This window comes from Halichoerus grypus, chromosome 7, assembly GCF_964656455.1.
Source record: "Halichoerus grypus chromosome 7, mHalGry1.hap1.1, whole genome shotgun sequence".
NCBI classification, from domain to species: Eukaryota; Metazoa; Chordata; class Mammalia; order Carnivora; family Phocidae; genus Halichoerus; species Halichoerus grypus.
In genome coordinates this window covers 119424073-119445740 of record NC_135718.1, presented here as the reverse complement: position 1 = coordinate 119445740, position 21668 = coordinate 119424073, and the positions used below count along the sequence as shown (strand labels likewise).

The following is a 21668-nucleotide window of genomic DNA, read 5'->3' as shown; positions in this document are numbered from 1 at the left end:
ACATGATATAAGATCAATCCAAAATCAATTGAATATATAGTAGCAATGAATTATCTGAAAATGGAATTAAGAAAACAATTTTATTCATAATACTATCAAAAAGAATAAAATAGTAATAAATTTAATAAAAATGTGAAAGACCAGTTCACTGAAATCTATAAAATATTGCTGAGGCAGATTAAAGAAGGCCTTTTAAATAAATGGAGGGATATACCATGTTTATGGATTGGAAGACTTAATATTGTTAAGATGGTAATTCTCTTCAAATTCATTTATAGATTCAACCCAATCTCTATCAAAATCTTAGCAGCTTGTTTTGTACAAACTGACAGGCTATTTCCAAAATTTACATAGTAATGCTAAGGACCTAGACCAGGGGTTAGCAAACTTTTCTATGAATGGCCAGACAGTGAATATTTTAGGCTTTACAGTCCACACCTGTTGTAACTATTCATCTCTACCCATGTAGTTCAAAACAGCTATAGAAAATATATAAATTAACAGACATGGCTGCACGTCAATAAAACTTTATTTACGAAAACAAATGCCAACCTGAAACTTAGACTAACCAAAACAATTTTGAAAAAGAACAAAACCAGGGGCACCTGGGTGGCTTAGTGGGTTAAACGTCTGCCTTCTGCTCAGGTCATGATCCCGGGGTCCTAGGATCAAGACCCGCATCAGGCTCCCTGCTCAGGGGGGAGTCTGCTGGAGATCTCTCTCCCTCTCTCTCTCCCTCTGCCCTTCCCCCCCACTCATGCTCTCTCTCCCTCTCTCAAATAAATAAATAAAATCTTAAAAAAACAACAACTGGGGATTTGCACTAACTGATTGTTATAAAGGGTGTAAAGATGGACATATAGATCAGTGGAACAGAATAGAGTCCAGATGTACACTCACACATAAATGGTTAATTGACTTTCAATGAATGTGCTAGTTCAGTGGCAGAAAGGGTAGGATATCTGTATGCCAAAAAGAACCCCCCCAGAACAAAAAAAAACCTTCATTCTTATTTCACACTGTGCACAAAAATGAACTAGAAATGGATCATAGGCCTAGGTGTCAGAACTGAAACTATAAATTCCTAGAATAAAATACATCATCAAAAGAATGATAAATAACAGAAAAAAATTGATAATTTGGATTTCTTCAAAATATAAAAACATCTTTTCAAAAGATGCAACTAAGAAAATAAAGGCAAGTTATTGACAAGGGAAAAACATTTACAGATATATTATCTGATAAAAGATTTGTATCCAGGGCGCCTGGGTGGCTCAGTTGGTTAAGCGACTGCCTTCGGCTCAGGTCATGATCCTGGAGTCCCGGGATCGAGTCCCGCATCGGGCTCCCTGCTCGGCAGGGAGTCTGCTTCTCCCTCTGACCCTCTTCCCTCTCATGCTCTCTGCCTCTCATTCTCTCTCTCTCAAATAAATAAATAAAATCTTTAAAAAAAAAAAAAAGATTTGTATCCAGAACGTATAATGAACTCTTAAGAATCCAGTAATAAGAATTCTTACAAGTCAGTAATAACAGGACAAAAACAACAGAAAACAATTAGAATGGGTAGATAATTTGGATAGACATTTGGATAGAGAAGTCATGCAAATGACAAATGACAAAGGACTACAGGAAAGATGTCACATCATTAGTCATAAGGGAAACGCAAAGTAAAGCCACAACGAGGCACCTGTAACACCCACTAGAATGGCTACTAATAAAAAGACTGGCAATACCAACCGTTGCCAGGGTTGTGGAGAAACTGGAAACCTCTCATATGGCTTGTAGAAATGTAATATTATGCAGTGATACAGCCATTTTGGAAACTGGCAATTTCCAACAGATTAAACGTTCACGTACAACACGACTCAGGTATTTTACTCCTAAGTACCTACCTAAAGAGAAATGAAAATGTATGTCCATATAAAACTTGTATTTTAATGTTCATGGCAGCATTATTCATAATAACCCAATACTGGAAATAATCCAGTGTCTATCAGCTGGTGAATAGATAAACAAAATGGGGAGTATCCATACAATGGCATACTAATCAGCAATAAAAAGGGAGAAACTATTGATATATGCAACAAATTGAATGAACCTCAAAACATTATGCCAATTGACACAAAATACTGTGTAGTTATTTATATAAATTTTTCAGAAAATGCAAAACTATAGAAACAGAAAGCAGATCTGCTTTTGCCCGAGTCCAGGACTAGGAGTAGGGATGGACTATAAAACAACACATGGGGTGATGGTTTTGTTCTAAAATTTTATTGTGGTTATGGTTGCATAACTGAATTTACTAAAATTCATTGATTGGGTGAATTTTGTGGTATTGAAAGTATAACAGTAAATATGTTTAAAAGAGGGAAAAAATATGTAACCAAAGTGTGGGCAATGGATGCAGCAGCCGTGGGCTTGTGAACCATAATGAGAGGCCCTCGTTGTGCCTGCTGAGAATTGTATGTGGTTTCTCAGGATAGAGGGGCAAGGTCATAGACTACGATATTGGAGTCAAAGACATTTGAACTTTGTCCGCTTTTCCCAGGATAAGCCCTTTCCTGGCTTATGCCTTTCCTTCTTAATGCTTCTGTCCTATTTTCTGTGAAACAGAGGATGTGGCTAATCAAGGTTGTAAGAGCATTGTTTAAAATCTCTCCATATAGGGGCACCTGGGTGGCTCAGTCAGTTAAGCATCCGACTCTTGGTTTCAGCTCAGGTTGTGATCTCAGGGTCGTGATCTCAGGGTCCTGAGATCGGGCTCCTTGCTCAGTGCAGGGTCTGCTTGAGTTTCTCTCCCTCTGCCCCTCCCCCTGCTCTCTCTCTCTCTTCCTAAAATAAATAAATAAATCTTTAACAAAATAAATAAAATCTCTTCATATAGAGTAGGCTTTATTCTCAAGAAAAGAAAGAAAGAAAGAAAAAAAGAAAGAAAGAAAAGAAAGAAAGAAAGAAAGGCTGAATAAATGGTTTCCTTGTTACTGACCAATTACAAAGTCTCACAAAACCAGATTGTGCCAATCAAGCCCATGATCTTACTTCATTGTTCCTAAAGCTAAGTAATAACCTTAAAAATATTTTTAATGCCTTAGAGTGACTATGCAGAGTTAACATGTTAAAATGTTTTTCCAAGCACTGATGGGAATTGCATGTGTGAACCTTATTAAAGGAACTGTCAAAATGGACAAAATCTGCATTTAGCCAAGCATACAGTGAAGACAGCAGGCCTAATTTTAAAACAATAAAAATCTAATTTCTCCAACAAAAAGGCTGATGATCACACAAACCATGAACAGAGAAGGAGAGGGCAGAACGTGTATATTGAGTGAGGGATCCTCTGGAACAAATACAGACTATATGGAGATGTATATCCCACCAAAACCTGCATACAGATTGATAGCAGCCTTATTCATAATTGCCAATTAATTCCAATTCATAATTGGAAACAACCAACCTGTCCTTGATCATGTGAATGGATAAATAAACCGTGGTACTCCCTGACAATGGATATACCTTTGGAAAAAGAGTCTTTGGAAAAATGAGTCTTTTTTTTTTTTTTTTTTTTAATTACACCTGTCCTGGGAAAAGCTCCCTGCCTCCAGCACTCCTTTGCCTCTCTTCTTGTGGTGGTCAGCCCACTGACAGGCAGAGCTGGGTTAAAGGTTATTTGATGAAAGCAAAAGGACCACATGTCACTGGGTCAAAAATTTAAATACAGAAAACCCACAGATATTCATTCATTTATTGCCTCAATGCAGGACATACTTAGTGAGCAAGTGAGCATTCTATGTGCTCAGCACCCAGAGGTTTTGCTGTTATATCATACTTTCCATGTGTTGTTCCATTACAGGCAAAGACTTTCCACTGTGACTTACAGTGGAAGTTAGTGCAATCTAAGGCCCAAGAAGAATATTTTTGCTTTTTGTTTGAGCTCACTGACTTCTAGGTGATGGAAGATATGACCTCTTACTGTGCTCTAACTGCCTATATTGATCAGTCTTGTCACAGAAGGGCAGCATGAGGAAGGTAATACATCCATCTACTTTTCCAGTAGGTGGCGCCCTTCCCGCTGCATCAGCACAATCTTTCCATTGACCGCCAGGGCTGCAATCTCTTACCCTATTAATTTATCCAGCAAATGAAACAGCTGAAAGCCATGTCTTTTTGAAGTTTGAGGATAAACTTAGGGTGTTTATAAGAGACAGATAAAAAATTGAGCCCTTTTCTTTTGTGTAAAAATTTAGTGTATACTCGAGTCTTGCCCTTATTTTTATAGATGAATTTAGTTTGAAGACTGGGTTCTGTTCATAACATTGCAAATATTTTCAGAACACTAAAATTGCTAAAATTTGTCTCCTTCTTGTTTTGTTTGAATTTACACCAACCATTTCTTTGAGAGGCACGGTGGTGTGATGGCTAATAGTGCCAGAAGCAGACTCCCCAGGTTGAAATCCCATCTTTCCCAAACTAAGAATTTTGCAATTTGGGGCAAATTGTTCAAGAGACAAGTTTTCTCATCTATACAATAGGGCTGATGATTAAATGGGTTAATATGAATAAAACACTGAGCACAGTACCTGGCATAGGATAAGACAATAAGTGTTAGCTATCATCAGCAAGTACTTAATACTGGTTTTATATGTATGTTTACATCCTGTCCTTCCCATCCATCTTCAAGATTCTCAAGGAAAGGAATCGTATCTCTTCCATCAGACTGGTTTATTCCTAGGGTCTGTCTTCTCTATTCTCCCAGACACCTTGCCCAGGATTCTGCAATCAACATGAGGAGCTGGGAACATGTCCTTTAGTTCCAACTAGTACCTGTCGAAAATTCCTCTACCTCCCGACTTAGATTCCTAGCCCTGAAGTCATGCAGCCCCCACTTCCCACAAAGATTCACTATCTATCCCAGAATCTGATTTCATTATATTTAAAACTCTGATATGATTCTAGGGACAAATTGTTTGCTTTATTCAGTTGATGGGGAGGAGAAGGGGGGAGAGACCATTGAATCACAGTCAGTGACAGTGTCAGGAACCCCGAGTATGTATGTCTGTTTCCCGCCTGGCTCCTATGCGTATCTGGGTTGTGCATTTCACTAATTCTCCCTTTTTACTGATGAGTAATTAAAACTCAAGGCAGTCAAATTAGGCCCAAATTTGCCTAACTGAAAGTGAGGAAGCTAGAATTGGAGTTCTGGTCTATTTCATTCCAAAGCCATGCTCTTCATGCTCCATCAACCTTCACAGAGGAGATTTATATATATAAATCTATTTTTTAAAGAGATTTTATTTATTTATTTGTCAGAGAAAGAGAGAGAACACAAGCAGGGGGAGCAGCAGGCAGAGGGAGAAGCAGGCTCCCCACTGAGCAGGGAGCCCGATGTGGGGCTCGATCCCAGGACCCTGGGATCATGACCTGAGCCGAAGGCAGACGCTTAACCTACCGAGCCACCCAGGTGCCCCCACAGAGGAGGTTGATATAGACTACAAATATCATTCAGAGCAGATGCTCATGGAGAGAGGTATTGTAAGAAAGAGTCCTGTGTTTAGGAGTCGGGAGAGGCGGGTTCAAGCTGTAGCTAGAGCGCAGCTTCTGGCACTTCACTTCAGGTCACTTCTCTGGACCTCAAATAGCTCGTAGGTAAAATGAGGAGGACCAGGCCTACTTCGCAAGGTTATTTAGAAAATCCAAAGAGATGTTTGGGAAGCCCTTGCTTCAAGGGCAACCTCGACACCTCTAAGGGATTGCTAGACCAGCAGCAAGGAGGAGGGCTGGCAAATTTGCGCTACTGCTAAGGAAGATCAAGAAGGACTGATTGGGGGTCAAAGCATGAAGAAGGGTAGGCTGAGCTTGGTTGTGCCAAGTTGAAGGGTAAGATGTATACAGTTCAAAGGCACTTGAGGAAAATCTGAGAAGCTTTTTATTTGTAAGTACTTGTGATTCTAGTGAGGGTGGGTTAGACTTCTAATGGCTCGGTAACTGTTCTCTCAGAGTCCTACCGAGCACCTTCCCGCGCCTCCGCCCTTCCCCCGAGCCTGCGCCCCTCGCCCAGACCGCTCGCGGGCCCCGCCCCAGACCCCGCCCCTCCCGGGTCCCGGGCCCGCCCTCCTTCTTCCCCCAGCCCGGCTCGGCTCGCAGGGCTCGGGGGCTGAGAGCTTCGCCCCCGCCTCGCCGCCGGCCCCTGCCTGGAGTAGCCGCGCGCCTGCGGACCCGCGCCGGCGGACAACACGCGCGGAGCCACACGTGAGTCCCGGCAAGTCGCCGCCCCGGCGGTGGCAGCAGCGACCAGCCCCGCAGCTGTAGGGCTGGAGTGAGGGGACCGAGGAGCGCTTTTCGGCCCGTCCCGTTTGCTTTGAAACCGAAAGCGGCGCAGCGGCACGAGCCCCTCAGCCTCCTCCCCGCGCCCGGCGCCGGACTGCTGGGGCCCCGGGCCTGGCCACCCGCCCCTCCCGCCCCGCTCGCGTTCAGCGAGTCCCGCTACCAGCGCTCCAACCAGTGCGGGGAGGGCGCGGCGGGGGGGAAGGCTGGGCGCGAGGCGGCCGGGCCGGGGCCGGGGCAGCCCGCCCGGCAGGTGGCCGCTGCTGCGGGCGAGGGGGTGCGGTGTGGGGGGGCGGTGCAGGAGACAGCTGGGCTCCCTGGCTCGGAGCGGGTTTTCTTAGCAGGGGAAGCGTGCGATGTGGACGCAACTGGGGGTCCGGAGCTGGGGAGCTGGTCCAGAGCGCGGCTGTAGATTGGAGGGACCAGGTTCAGGTTGGGGGAAGCAGGAGGGGGTGGGGGAGTTCGGGCGAGCGTGGTACACACACACACTGCAAACCCTAGGCTCTCCCTCCGAACCCTTAGGCACCCCCGCCACTTCTGCAGGACTTCTCCGACCAGAGCCCTCCGGAATGAAACTGGAATATTGGGATGAATGGAAACCTCCACAAACTGTTCGATTGAGCGTGCTCATTTAGAAACACTACACAACACGAGACAAGCACAACACTGCGTGCACACACCCTAAGCTGAGCCCAGAGGGGTCTTGGAGGAAACCAAGGTTCAGGGAGGTGGAGTGAGTTGCGCAGGGACACGCAGAGAATTGGTGGGATCTGGGTTTTCCAGGCCAGATTGCCTCCCCCTTGGTCCTGCCCTGCAGGGGTTTGGCGGTTCTGAGACTTTTCAGTGAATCCTGGGGCCACGCTCTTGTGGTTCACTCCGCTGCGCCGCTCCGCCGCTGCCGGCTTTCTCGGCTCGTTCTGCCCCCTCCTGCAGAGTTTCCATATTTGGCTATTTCAGATTTACTTTCTCCTAACTCAAGTTATCTCGCTGTGGCTGGAGGGGCTGCTCTGGGCGAGCGGTGAAGGGTGGAAGGAGGCGTGGCTCCCTGCCCAGGCTGTCCCTGCAGCCCCACCCTTCTCAGCCCTGGGCTCCCACCCGTGTGCTGTGAGGACAGGCATCTAGTAACCAATTTAATTCTGTAAATATTTATTGGGCACAAGTGCTGTGTGGCTGGGGCCAGTGGAATACGGTTTCTTCCTTCAGGGGCATTTGCATTTTAAAAGGGCTCTGGAAGACAAAATGCAAAGACACTGAAGTACTTATGGGAATAGAACTGGTTCAGTTCGTGTGAGGGAGTTTTAGGCCGGGAAAGGCCGGGGAGGACCTCCCAAATCCAGAGTGCCGCTGGCCGCTCTGCCCTTCTCACATGGGCCATGAAAGGGTGTTAGCACTGCTGACCGTTGTGAAAACCGCATCATCTGAACACTCCTCCCCCCAGTTCTACTCCAGTTTGCACAGGACAGACATTGCCGCAGGACAGATGGGTGTGGGGTGGAAGCAGAAAATATCCAGCCCCTGTAGACTCTTTCTTGGTTTTGTTATTGTTTTGTTTTGAACTCTGTGGAATGGGTAGGCACTCAGATCCTGGAATCTCCCTCCCCCGGTCCTAGACAGAAGCAGAAGAAAGGCTCCTATCCGAGCTAGCCTCTGGATATCCTGCTGGAGGGGCGGTGATGGAGGAGGTGATTTTCTTTGGTCCTCTGGGCTGAGGTCTGAGGCAATGGGAGTAGGATGGGCAGTGTGTCCATCTGTCAGCAAGCCATCACCTGAGTACCCATTGGCCCTGGGTGGCAGGGCAGTGGGAAGAATAGAGAAAGGAGAGGAGGCCCCATCCACGACAGTACCAAGTGCAGTAAGTGGGATATTTCAGTGGGGTATGATGTGCAGAGCGAGGGAGCTGGGTGCCTCTGAGTCAGTCCCGTTAGGCTACCCATGGGAAGGGCTCACCAGCATTTTAGACAAACAGACCTTCTGTGATTATCTCAGCTTCACTGCGGAGGACCCTGAAGAAAAATAAGTCCATGTTTATAAAACTCTTTACTTTTTGAAGCATTTTCTCATTGCTGTTCTCATTCTGTCCTCCATGAGATCCTAGGGAGTCAGGCCAAAGCAGGATTATTGTCCACATCTCCCAGATGGTGAGGGCGAAGCACTGCCTACAGTAACCCTTTAGGCGCCGGTGCTGGGCCAGGTGTCTGCTTCCAGGCCCCCACCCTGGAAGCTCAATCTGCCCACTTCCTCCTCAGCCTGGACTCTGATGACGCATGTCTGGTCTCTTCCCACCGACACGGAGCAGGTTCTGGAGACTCTGCCCTGGCCAGCGCGCGAACCGACACCCGCTGTTAGCTCTGCCCAGCTGAGTGAGCTGGGGGCAAGACCTGTGTCTATTCTTGTTGGTATCCTGGAGTCTGGCATAGAGTAGGCCTAAACAGATGTCTGTGTCGAATTCATTTGAGATGTGTCTCCCTTGGGCTCGGAGACTGCTAGGGGCTGATGGCTGGGGGACAGGTGCCGGGCGGGGCTCTAGAGAGGCTGAGCTGCCGGCGGGACTTGCTTAGATCCCAGAAATCAGAAGAGTGCTGGACAATTTGAAAATAGCCTTTCTTACCTGGTTAACCTCTCCCTCCCTCCCTGGGAGAGGCAGGTGCTGTTCCTTCCACTTATCTGGCTGCAAGCTGGGGCTCAGAAGTGACTGGAAAGATCTCACAGAATGTAGGGACCTTCCAGGACCCCAGCCCAAGTCTTTGGGCTCTACGTCCCGTGCTCTTCAGTTACTTCAGCTAGAGGAAGTCAGGATTCTGGGTTGGAGGAGCAGGAGGGAACCAGAAAGGCATTCATTAAAGGCTGCCTGACACCTTCAGCACTGATCCGGGGTCTTCTAGAGCTAATTGACTGAGGGAAGGGGGGAGCAGTGGCAGACCCAGTCTCTCAAGAGCTTTTTCTGCCCAGATGGTGGCTTTTACTGAGGCTCCTCTGGGGCAGGAGTCATCACCGAAGCAGAGCTGTGTGGGTGTCTGTGTGTGTGTGTGTTGGGGGAAAGAACAGGTCACAGGGGCAGAAGTGATCCCCAGGGTTGGAGGGTTCCTGCCATGGCTGAGGCCAGGGTTAGGCTCCACTGAGTTTGTTGCTTGGCCCAGAGAAAAGCTTTATTTGGAAGGTCAGACGCAGTGGATCCATATGGCCCCCGGCAGGCCCTGTCTTGTGAGGAAGTGGGCTAGAGGACCAGAGAGGAAATAAAAGTGAAAATACTCATCAGTCCTGACAGAAAAATTCAAAATCCATTTGCAGCGACAGTGATGAGTCTGCATATTGTTATCAGGAGGCAGGTGGTGGTGCATGCTAAGATCAGGTGGCAGCGAGGGCAGGGGACGTCTGCATGTACCTGCAGGGTCTGTGGGCCCCGCGTTGAATCACGGAGCCCCGGGGAGCGCCCCTCCCCGGGGGGTGTGAGCAGGGAAGGGGGACCCATCTCACTTTCAGCAGCTCCCCGTGCCTCATGGCTGGACACGCGCTCCACAGGCTTCTCTGCTCACTAGTTCAGAACATCCCTGGGATTTCCCCCGTGGTCTGTTTTCTCTCAGGGAAAAGTTACTCTCCTGACCCACGGGAGAACACCTTCTCCACCTTACACCCCTGATTCAGCACTTTCCTCCCTCTGACAGGTTACCTCTGTTGTTCCCTGACCACTGACTCCTTCCTCTACCCCACTAGCTCGGCCTCTGTTAAACAGGAAAACCCCATGTTTCTGCATCCCCTCTTCTCTCCCTTTCACTGAGAAGCTTCTGGAAAGAGCAGTGAGCACTTGCACTTACGCTGTATTCCTCACTCAGTGCCATGCACCTGCCCTGCTGCTCAGATTGTGCTAGGGTTTCTGGGGCCTGGTAATCCTCAGTCGCCAGCCTGCTCTGCAGCTGTTGCCCATCTCCTTGGAGGGTGCCCCACTGTCCCCACTGACGCTCCCTTCCTTGACCTCAAGCTTCTCATCCTCCTCCTGCCCTGCAAGTGCTGGTATGAAGCCCAGGCTTTGTCCTCAGGCTGGCCCTCTATCCCCAGCGCTCCTCTCCCTAGAGCCCTCCTGACCTCCCAAGGCTTAAACCAACACCCTTAAGGAAAGGATTCTGTCTCTCCCCCAGCTCTCTTCCCGGCCAATTTGATTTGTGACACACAAAACCTTCACCATGATGTTTCAGGAGGCCCTTAGACACCTGACCCAAGTCATCTGAAGAGAAGGAAGCTCTGAGTTCTCCCTAACCCGTGCAGACACCACGGTTCTCCCACCATAACATCTGGCCTGTCTCCTCCAGCCGGTTCTGGGCACCATGGCTGCTACTTGAGTTCCCATCCAGGCGACCTCTTTCCTGGACTACCTTAATTGTGCATTCACGTGCTGCCCTGCCCTCCTCCTGTTTCCCCTCCTGCCAGCTGCAGAGGGGCCGCTGTAATGCATAGTGGAAATAGTGTGGACTTTTCAGAAGCTGGGAGGTCTGGGTCCGAATCTGAATTTATGGCTTGCTGGTTGTAGTTGTATGATCTGGGCAAGTTGCCCAACTTCCAGGAACCTCAGTGCTTCCACAGAGATAGTAATGTCGCTCACTTGAGGTTAGTGGAAGGATTAATGGGCCAATACGTACCCAGAACCTGGTGTCTGGTGGGTACTCAGTAAAGCTGGTTTTCTTCTTCCATGTGTGTGCTAGCAGTAGGGAGTTGTGGGGTCTCTGGGGAGGCGCAAAATGTGTGTCTAGCCTAAAGGCATTCAAATTTAAATTAAAAACAGACAAACAAAAGAACTGCCAAGTGCCGGGGCAGGCCATCATTTATACTAGCCTGGTGCTGTCACTTTGCAATCTCTACACCAGGCAGACCTCAGTCTTGGGGGTGGGGTGGGGGGGCAGGTGAGCTGGGACAGGGCAGGGCATGGCGGGGAGAAGCTGGGACAAGCCCTTGGCAGGCAGAGGGCAGACAGCAGCAGATAAGGGAGGCCCAGCCCCAGGGAGTAGGTTTCAGGGGCAGGATTCCAGTCTTTAGAATAATCTGTGGGCAGAGCAGCTGCCGCTTTGGAGGGAAAAGAGTGCTGGGTAGGGAGGTGAATCAGGCACCCAGCAGAAGAGATAGGAAGGATTTGGAAAGCAAAATACAGGCACTGGCCTGATTACCAGGAGCAGAGCCATTCCTTTAGTGGGATCCAGCTATGCCACCAGAGCAGGATGTGGAGTGAAGCTGGCTGGGTGCAAAGCTGCCAGCCAGAGCCCTTTCTGTGCTCCGCTACCGGGCGGAGGTGGGATGGGGGTAGCTTGGAATAGCCAGGCTGCGTGCTGAGCCCTCTGGTAGAGGGGCCCTCGATGCTGGAGGGTGGAGGCAAGCGGGTGGGGTGAAGCCAAACAGTCATGAAAGTCCCTCTTCTGCCTTCATGACATTAAGATTCTGAGGAAGAGGCTGGGCAGATAGCTATGATACAACCTAGGAAAATTGACGATGCTTCCCTGGGTTAAAGGCAAATAAGTTCACATAAAGTGAAGGTTTCCATGCTAAGGAGTTGCACAATAAAAGAAGTGATTCGACAGTTGGGTGGGGTTATTCCAGGAATCCCTCCTGAGGAGTGAGGAGAAGTGGACCGGAGGGATGGGAGGGATATTGGACTGTGGGCAGAGGCATTTCAAAGGGACAAAGGAAGGAGTGAATAGCTGCCCTTCATGGATGGGAAGTAGATTATTCTGGAGCAGACTGACTTCCTCACATTGAGGTTGTTTATTTGAAAAGCCAATAATTTGGGATGTTGCTTCAACTGCTCGGTGGCACTTCTGGAGACCTTTCTGAGAAATGTCCGATGCTGTGGATGTTAGCTGTGGACAGCCAGACACTAAATTCTTTAATCCTTCCTTGGCACTAATTCCATATGTGTGACTTCAAGTGGTTCACTTCACTGATGCTGGATCGTTCGAACAAGTGTGACTTCCCTAGCGCCCATCTCTTCCACCTGCAGGCGTGATGCTTGATTCTTTCGATGTCAGCTCTGCTTGGCTCTGTCAAACCGTCTGACTTGTCTGTTTCCAACTTTCTTCACATCATTTCTTCTGCCTTGAATGCCTCCTGTTTTAATTGACTAATTCATGCCCCTCACCCTTTTCAAAGAAAACTCAACTTCATCTCTTGTTAGGAATGCTTCCCCAAGACCATAACCAGGTTCCATGATATTCTCTGAGGACTCACAGGATTCAGCATATAGTCATACAGCTACGATTTGTTACAGTGGAAGGATATAAAGCAAAATCAGCAAAGGAAAAAGGCACACAGGGCGAAGTCCGGAGGAAGCCAGGCGCAAGCTCCAAGAGTCCTCCCCACCAGAGACGTCACAGAGGGTCACGTAATTCCTCCAGCAATGAATTGTGACAATGTGTGAAATGTTGTCTACCAGGAAAGCTCATTAGAGACTCAGTGTCCAGGGTTTTTATTGAGGACTTGTCCTGTAGGCATCCTCTGCCTAACTTATACCAAAATTCCAGACCTCCCGAAGAAAAACAGGTGCTCAACAATAATCACATTGTTTGCAAAAACAGTTTGGGCACAGTGCACCACCTGAATCAGTTAGGAGAACCTGCCACAAATCCACCCTCCAAGAGGTTAACCAAGGGCCATCCTTGGAAGCAGAACTTTCTAAGGATGGCAGTCTCAGGCCTGCTATGTTACCTCTTTTCTGCATGGCTTCCCTGCATAATTTCACCCATCCATGCCTAGCTGTGATTATGCTGGGAGAAAATCACTCTAGTTAGAAGCCAGGAGACCTAGGACTAGCCCAGCATGGCCATCTACCGCTGGTGACCTTTTGAACCCCTAGACTCCATTTTCTTCCCTCATTTGGAAGAGGGCAATTGTAATTCTTCTTTGTAGGCCTCAAGGGTGACTGTGAGGACCAAAGAGATGACATAGTGGGTACTCCATCTGTCCCTCTTGGTTGAGCTCCTACCTTGTGTCAGGCGCTGAGGGAAGTGTGGTGTAGTGGCTTTGAGAGGAGACCAGCCTGAGATTAAGGCAGCACTTACCACCCGTGGCCCCTCGAATACGTTTCTATAATCCTAATCGGTAGAATGGGAACGCGAATAATAAGACTAGTGCCCATACCTCATTGGGTTGCTGTGCAAAGTGGGAACAACCCATGTAAGTTTCTAGCACATTGTAGGCGCCCAAAGCGGTAGCTCTTCATTCACTCAGCTATCTGAGCGTTTGCTCTGCCAGCACCTGGAAAAGACCTGGCCCCAGCCCTGCCTTCCGTTTGCTGGTGCAGATTCATATTGAACCGATAATTACATAAAAAAACGAATTGCAATCACAGTCTGTGCTATGAAGGAGAAGCACAGTGTGATGAATAGCATACGAGGAGGAAGAGGGGACCGAACCTGGCCAAGGAGGCTTGTGAAGGCTTAGCTGAGTATGAGATGCTTCAGCTGGGCCTCAGGGGGCGTTTGGCTCAGTGAGAGGGAGGCGAGGGCGGACAGGCTGTTTCCGGCAGAGACCGCAGCTTGAGCAGAGGGAGAGGGAGAGCAGCGGGGTGAAGGCCGTGCGGGGGGCAGGTTTGCCGCGGGTGTGAAGAATGACAGGGAGGCCAGGGAGGATGGAGAATAAGGGGGGGGAAGGGGGCTCCCAGATGACACTGGGGATGTGGGCAGGACCGCTGCAGCATGTGTTAGGGCTTGGGGACATTAAGAGGATTGGGAGGCCGTAAAAGGATTGTGTGAGTGACGCAGCTTGGTGTTTTCAGAAGCTCAGTTAGGCTCTGTGTGAAAAATGCTCTGGAGGAGCGAGTGGGTGAGGGAGACTAGTTGTAGGAGGCTGTGCGGTGGGCCCAGCTGACGGGGTGGCGGCTTGACTCAGGGTGTTGGTTGTGAGGGTGGTGGAGAGAAGGAGATGGAACGCACCCATCAGGTACACTCGGGGGGCCTCTGTGACTGATAGGATGGGGGCGGGAGGGAAGGCATTGGCCGGATGATGCCAAGGAACATAAAGAGTGGGTCTTCACCACAAGGAGCTCTGGAGAGAGAGCAACTTGGGAGAGGGGATGTGTTGGCTTTGGAGTGCCTGCAAGACAGTCAGAAGGAAGCACTGTGTAGGCAGCCTGGATGTGTCTAGATGCAGAGGAGGTCCAATAGAGAGACGGTTGGGAGCTGTTAGTTCATACGTTGTCTCTCGTGTTGGGCAGTGTGGTTTCAGGGAATCGGAAGGGAGAGTGTGTGTTTGGAGGAGGGCTTGGGGGGCAACAATGTCAGACATTGCGAGAAGCCAGGTAAGATGAAGACTGAAAACGGACCATTGGCATTAGTGACCCAGCCGTCGCTGCTTTGGGTGGCTTGGTGAGGATGTGAGCCCGGCTGGAGTGGGCTGAGGATTGGATTGAAGAGAGGCCAGTGGAGACAGTCACTCCACTGGGTGAGGGTGAGGGTGAGTGAAGAAGTTTGGCTGTGAAGGAAGGAGAGAGCTCGAACTTTCGAGAAATATGGGTGTGTGGATTTTTAGTGTTGCTTTGCTCTCTGGAGAGACCTGTGTGAGCGCTGATGGAAGGAGCCAGCTGACCGGGAGAAGTTGGCGATGAAGAAGGTGGGGTGGGAGACAATGGATGTCAAGTCCAGTCCCCCCGAGAAGGCAAGAGTTCAGGACAGGGGAAGAGGTTGGCCTAATTCAGAGGTCACCTCTAACACGCCCTGGGAGGGAGAGGGCAGAGCAGCGCCCCCCCCCCCCCACCCCGTGCAGGGAGACACGCAGGACTGATGTCAGGAAGTGGAGGTCGTTCTGGTCTGAAGACTTCTATTTTTTTCTGTGCAGTAGGAAGTGAAGTTTCTGGGTGAGAGGGGGCCAGGCCCCGGGCGGGTGGCGGGGCGTGGTCAAGGTTTGTGGAGAAGAGAAAGGTTTGAAATCGATACTGAAAACAAGAGAATGAGCTGAAAAGGAAAACCTGGCCTCAAACTCTGTTACCTGTCCGCGTGATGAAGCCTCCAGAAAAGCAACCCTGGCAAATGTGTCAGCTCTCTAGCATCTTGTGAGGCACCTGGGTGAGGGCCCCAAACGTGTTGATTGACTGAAAGCTTGGCCTGTCTACCTTTAAAAATCCTTCTCGGCATCTTCCTCTCCTTCCCCGGTACCTGGCTCCCCTGTGACACGTCCCCAGGGGCTAGTTCACTTTAGTAGGGGTAAGGAGTGGGGCTCAAACTCAGCTTTTCCAGCCCCGTGTGGCTGGACCCTCCCCTCCTGACCCTGACTCTTCCTCCCCAAGTCAGCCAGCGTTAATAGCCAGCTTTGCCCCGTCTAGCTGGAACTGGTGGCATCTCAGGACCTAGGAAGGGTTGAGATGAGAAGGTTTAGGCACTGGGCGACAGGATGGGCGGGAAATGAAACTTTTGGTAAGGGAGCCGTTCAGTATCAGCTACTCTCCGTCAGTATCTATGGTGTACCTATCACACGCACTGTCCAGCGTCAGGGCCTCGGTAAACAAAAGAAACCCCTCTGCCCCCGCGGAGCTTGTTTTCTGGCTGGGGAAGTTCGGAGGTGAAGAAGGAAACCTATACCGTGCCTGACGGTGGTGAGCCTTTGAAGAAAAATGCCTCAGGGGAGGGGGTGTGGCGTCAGGGAGCTGGTGTTTCCACGTGGGGCAGTTGGTGAAGGCCTCCCTTGTGAGGTAGCGTTTGAGCGGATACCTGAAGTGTGGGAACAAGCCATTCCGCCATCAGGGGGACAGACAGCAAGGAAAGGCGCTCGCACTGGTTAAGAAGGAGCGAGGCCAGTGTGGCTGCAATGTGTGCGCAGGAGGAGAGTGCTAGAAAATGAGGACAGGCCAGATGGTGCAGGACACGAAGAACACTGGCTGTAACCCTGAGAGATGGGGCCACTGGAGCTGAGGAGTGGAATATCTGACTTCTGTTTTTGAACAGATGGCTCTGGCTTCTGGGGTGTGACTGAGCTCTACGGGGAAGGGCAGAGGCAGGAGGCCCGCTAAGAGATTAATGCTGTTTCCAGTGGGAGAGGATGCTGACTTAGAGCAGAGTAGCTGTGCTGAAAGTAGGGAGCAGCAGTTTGAGATGTTTGAAAGAAGAGCTGGGAGGATCTGTGTTGTGGGGTGCAGAGTGAGAAGAGCCAAGGGTGACTCCAAAGTTTTGGCCCAAGCGGTAGGGTGATTGGTGGTGCCATTCTCCTGAGGTGGAGGAAGGCCGTGGGAGGAGCAGGTTGGGTGGGGTTGGCTGTGTTACTTCCGAGGTGACTGGTGAACGAACAGGGAGGTGTGGACCAGGCACTTGGAATGAGGAGAGGTCCAGATTGAGGATAGAAATTGGGGTGCTGTCAGCCTCAGATGGCCTCTATGGCAGGAGCCAAGATGAGCTCACCAGGAAAATGAGCCTGGAGAGAAGAGAAAGGTCCAGCACCAGCCTGGGTCCTCTGAGCGATGGGGCAATGAGGAGCGGCTAGTGGGGAGGAAGAGGAATGGTCTAGGAGCTGGCCCAGTGGTCCAGGTCTGTGTGTCTCACGTGGTAACCCACTATGGAATCTAGCCCAGAAGCTTGCTTAACAAGCAGACTTCTCGCCACTCCTGAGAGATCCCAATTCGGAAGTACATTATAGGGTAGGCTAAGATATTGCTACACGTAGGCTCCCCAAACAGAGGTCTGTTTCTCTGGGGGAAGGTGTCCAAGCCAGCATCTTTCTCATGCTCTAGGGCACACTCTTAGGGCATTTGGTTGTTGTATTTCGTATGTAGGCATGGTCCCCACCTGGACTCAGCTGTCTGGGGGACGGGAACTCTCTGGTAACTTGGGGTCCTCCCCCCCTGCAGAATGAGGCATGGGCCTCTGCACACAGCAGGCACTGAATAAATGCTGACCAGGAGGGAAGGATGGACATGCGTGGATATTAAGTGCTTATTTATACGTCAGGCACTGTGTGCTAGCAATTTACATGAATGAACACATTTAATCCTAACCCCAAGCCTTAGAGGCAGGTACTATTATTGTCCCATTTTCTAGATGAGGAAGAGATGACCCAGGTAAGTGGATGGCAGAAGGACGTGAACCCTGCGGTCTGATTCCAGAGCTGGTCTCTAGGCTGTGCTGCTTCTCACCCAGACCTCCGTCCAGGTGTCGGGTGAAATGTGGTGCATTTCCCTGTCGCCATGACACAGAGCAAAGAGCCCTGGACTTGGAGTCAGGAGGCCTAGAGTGCTGTTCTGCTCCGCCACGTGTTAGCTGTGTGATCTGCGGCAAGTTGCTTGACAGCTCGGGCCCCAGGTACGTCCTCCATCAGAAGGGTGACGATGGTAGTATTGCCACAGGGTTGGTGTGAGGACTGCGTGTGATGCCGTGTGTAAGCCTACAAACTGCTAAGGACTAGTGTGTGTGAGTAGTAGTGTTAGAATTATTATCTTGAAAGAGCAAACCGTGGCACCCCTAAGATGACCCAAAAAAGTTGCCAGAGGGGTATACATCGCAGGAAACCCAAACAGGCCTTGTTTCCCCCAAAACAGTTCCTCTGTACACTTTTTTATTTACTGATGTTTCTGCATGAGATTTGGTTTGATGAGTGTCACTGTTTTTTAAAAGCTGTGATATCCTTGGCTCGCTGATCCCTTAAGCCCTTGTACAGTTGACTGGCTCAGTTGTTGGGGGGGAAGTCATTCTTTCAAATTCTTTCTCTTCCTCTTGCCTCCCCGCCCCACCCCGGGCTCCCTTCCTTCTCTCCCTCTTCTGCTGTCCTGATCCCAGGAACCCGACGTCCAGGGTTGTGTGAGGGGCTAGAGCGTTCTGTGAGTACGACTCAAGGACGCCCACCCATGTGTGCGCTGGGCATCTGGGGTACACCTGGAGTAGCAGACCTCAGGAAGCTTCTAGGTTATACTGCCCCAGTACAGAGCTGAGATGAGAGGGCCACCCCTGGTCCCATCCGCTTTCTCCCTGGGCCCGGGCCAGAGCTGGTCAGGACGGGATTGCTCCGTCTGCCCCTTGCAGAACATCGACTCCTGCCCCAGCCCCAGCCTCTCCCGGCTCTGAGGCAGTGGGCAGTGTGTCACACAGCTTTGGAGATGTGACCTGGCCCAGAGGCAGCTGTGCATGAGCTCGTGTGAGAGATGAGGCACGGCTAGAATGATGTTGGCCTTTAGTAGCTAAAAGTTGCCAAAAGGTCAAGCCAAGGTTTCTGAATCCACCTCAGCATGTCTGTTGTGTATCCTGCGTAGGGAGGTCTCAGGGCTCTCCCCTTTCCCCAGAGCACCCGTGGGCCATGGAGGGTGGGGCCGGGCAAGGCTTCTGATTCCAAGCCCGATCTCAACCTCTCAGCCATTGTCTCTTGGCTGCGTCTCCACACTGCCACATGGCTCTGCTGGCCGGGCCCCTGGACTCTCCTTCTCCCCGTGTATGTGAGAAGATAGGATGGTTGGGAAGGGAGAGGGCGAGAAAACCGTAAGGCTCAGATGACGCCCCAGGATGTGAGGAAGTAGGGACCCCCACCCACATTTGGAAAGAAGTCCAGTTGGGATGTGGCAGCCTTTCCCGTGAGGAGAGGTGGGAGTTTGGCAAGAATGAGGGACAGAGGCTGACCTAATCTCAGGGGAGTCCCGCAGGGAGCCCCGCAGAAGTGTGGTCAGGGGTGGGAGAAGGCCACACGGCACAGTGTCCCCAGGGCCAAGGGATCAGGGGGTTTCAAGGAGGAAGTACCAAATGCCACATAAAGGGCAATGGGACTACAGTTTAGGACAGACTGGTGAGTCTGATTGTATGATTACAGTTTAGGTCATCGAACTAATATAATATGCTTTTCCAGACTACCTAGGCCACCCCCCTTCGCCCATCCAACACCCAGAGGATTCGGGTCCCCCGGCTTGTTCAGGGGCAGGGTACGGAGAACTGGGAGAGCAGGTAAGCTGCAGGGAGGTGCCCATGGGGTCCTAGGAGGGACACAGGTCTGCAGGCCCTGCTCGGGGTGGGCGGGGGGGAAGTGGCCGGTGCGGGAGCTGCTGGGCCGGAGCCCACTGCCCACTGCTCGTGACGGGATGGGGGTGGGGGAGCGGGTGGGGGTGTGAGGATCCGGGCCCACCGTGCTACATTGCTGTTTCCCCATCAGTGTCTGCGTGTGGTAGGTCCTCAGCAAAGGAGTGATTTACAAAAAGTGATTGAATGAGTGAACCTTTAGTGGGAGATAGTAAAGTGTAACCATGAATTCAGAATAATGCATTGGGTGAAGTGAGGAGGAGAATGTGTTTGGAGGAGGAGACAGAGAAATGAGAAAGGCGGCTCTGGTTAGAGGAAGAGCGGTTAGCTTAGCGAAGGGTCCCCGATAAGGGGGAGCAGCGCCTTGTCTTGGGGAGGGGCTGGTATCTGGGGAAATCATGGAAGTAGGTCCGACTTAATGCATAGGTGTGAAGATGAGTCAGCGAGGTGCCGTGCCCACCCACAGGGGTGTGGTGTGACTCGAGCCTTAATGGGGGTGCTGACTGTAGGGGAGGGCACAGTGGGTGGGCTCTCAGGACTCAACTCTGTGATCAGAACTGCCACTCATCACTATCACTTCTGGGCCCGGACAGGGGTTGGGGGTAGGAATATAGGGATGCAGAAAAAGCAAAGTGCATGCACAGCAAACCAGTGAGTGAGGGAACACACACAAGCATGAAAAGAACATAGGAAGGAAAGGGGAATATTTAGGCAAGTCGCACTGGGGTGGAGGTGGGAGCCCGAGGTCATTGTCTCCTGCGTGAAGGGGTGTCTTCAGGAAAAGAGACTACGCTTTCTCCCTATGGTCGCAAGTGCCTCCTGACTTCCCTCCCTTTGCCTTCATTCTTCCCCATGTCAGGGAACAGCACCACCTCCACCCAGGTGTTGAGGCCCAATCCTGGCGTCAGCCTCCCGTCCTCCCTGCCTCCCAGCCTCATATTCAGTCACTGGGCCGCCCCATTTCCCTGTCACCACCACGGTCCAGGTCTGCGCTCTCTCCCCGACCGCTGCAGTGTCCGCACTCCATCAGCCTCCTGCCTGCTCTCCCCCCGCCCCCGGCCCTCACAGCCCCTTGTCCGTGCGGCCTCCGGAGTGGTCTTTGCAGGCTCCAAAGCAGACACTGCCATTAGTTCCTTAAAATACTCATGCTGCTTCCCGTTGCTTTGTTCTTAGAACAGACCCGGACTCCTTCCTGTGGGCGCCCAGGCCCATGTGACCTGGCTCCTTCCCCAGCTCCTGCTGTTCTTCCCCTTGTCCCTGACATTAGGCAACACGGGCCTCCTCTCTGCTTCTCAAACACAGCAAGGCCTTTCCCAGAACCGAGCGTTAGCCTTGCTGCCCCTCTGCGTGCTGTGTCCGTCCTGCTGCTCCTCACATCCTCCCCTGGCTGTTCAAGTATCACCTCCTCCATGAGGCCTTCCTGTCTACAGTGGCTGCTTCTGTTTCTTATTTCAACATCCTGTTTATTTCCTTCAGACGACTTATCACAGTTTGTAACTGCCTCCTTTGTTGCTACTCCCTTGTCTCCTCCATTAGGCTGTAAGCCCCACAGGGGGAGGCTTGGACCCTGTCTCTCTTGTTCTTCCCTGGCCCCTGGAGCCTGATACAGTGCCCCACATGTCAGACAGTCAGGTTATCCTCAGAGTGGGGGACATTGATGGAGGGGCTCTGAGGCAAATGCTTAATCAGAATCAGAATCATAGCCCTCCTAGCAATTCCTGTGTACCACCATTATAAGCTCTTCATGCATACGGGGGTCAGCAAACTTCTGTAAAGAACCAGATAGTAAATATTTTAGGCTTTGGGCTATATGATCTGAAGCACAACTGTTCAACTCAGCTGTGGTAGCAAAAACAACAACAATAACAACCAGCCAACCATAGATGATATGTAAACAAATGAACATGGCTGTGTTCTGATAAAACTTTATTTACAAAAACAAGTGGTGGGCCGGCTGACCCTTGATGTATGGTATTAACTTATTTAATCTTCAAAGATTCTCTGAGGTAACTACTATTATCATTATCACTGTTTTATAGATGAAGAAACTGAGAAGCATAGAGACTAAGTAACTTGCCTGAGATCATACAGCTATTCAGGAATAGAATCAGGATTTGTGCCCAGGCAGGTTGACTCCAGAGTCCGGAGTGGTGGCCAGCATCCCACACTGCCTCTTGGCAGGCTTTGGAGAAGCAGAGAGGAACCCCAGCACCTCCTTATCCCCTGAGGGCCTCCACTGCTTCCTGGCTATGAGAAATCTCCCAAGTTTCCTCATTCAACAAACTGGGGATGCTAATGATGTATCCGTTATTGGGTTGCTGTCAGGATTAAAACAAGACTGTGCATGTAAATTAGCTGGCTCTGAGCCTAGACATAGCCTCACTGAGTGTA

At 50.5% G+C, this 21668-nt stretch overlaps 1 protein-coding gene across 3 annotated transcripts in view; it reads left to right on the top strand.

The window, feature by feature from the left end:
• Window positions 1-6108: 6108 nt before the first annotated feature.
• The window catches only part of TRAF5 (TNF receptor associated factor 5), a 47288-nt gene continuing 31728 nt past the window's right edge, over window positions 6109-21668 (top strand). Inside the window, exons 1-3 of one of the 3 annotated variants that reach the window (XM_036095694.2) lie at window positions 15100-15359; window positions 17322-17582; window positions 19111-19205. The gene's annotated coding sequence lies outside the window, so the exon portion shown is untranslated. Of the gene's footprint in view, window positions 6247-15099; window positions 15360-17321; window positions 17583-19110; window positions 19206-21668 lie in introns of those variants that run through there. The other 2 variants (XM_036095696.2, XM_036095697.2) reach the window with 2 other exon arrangements.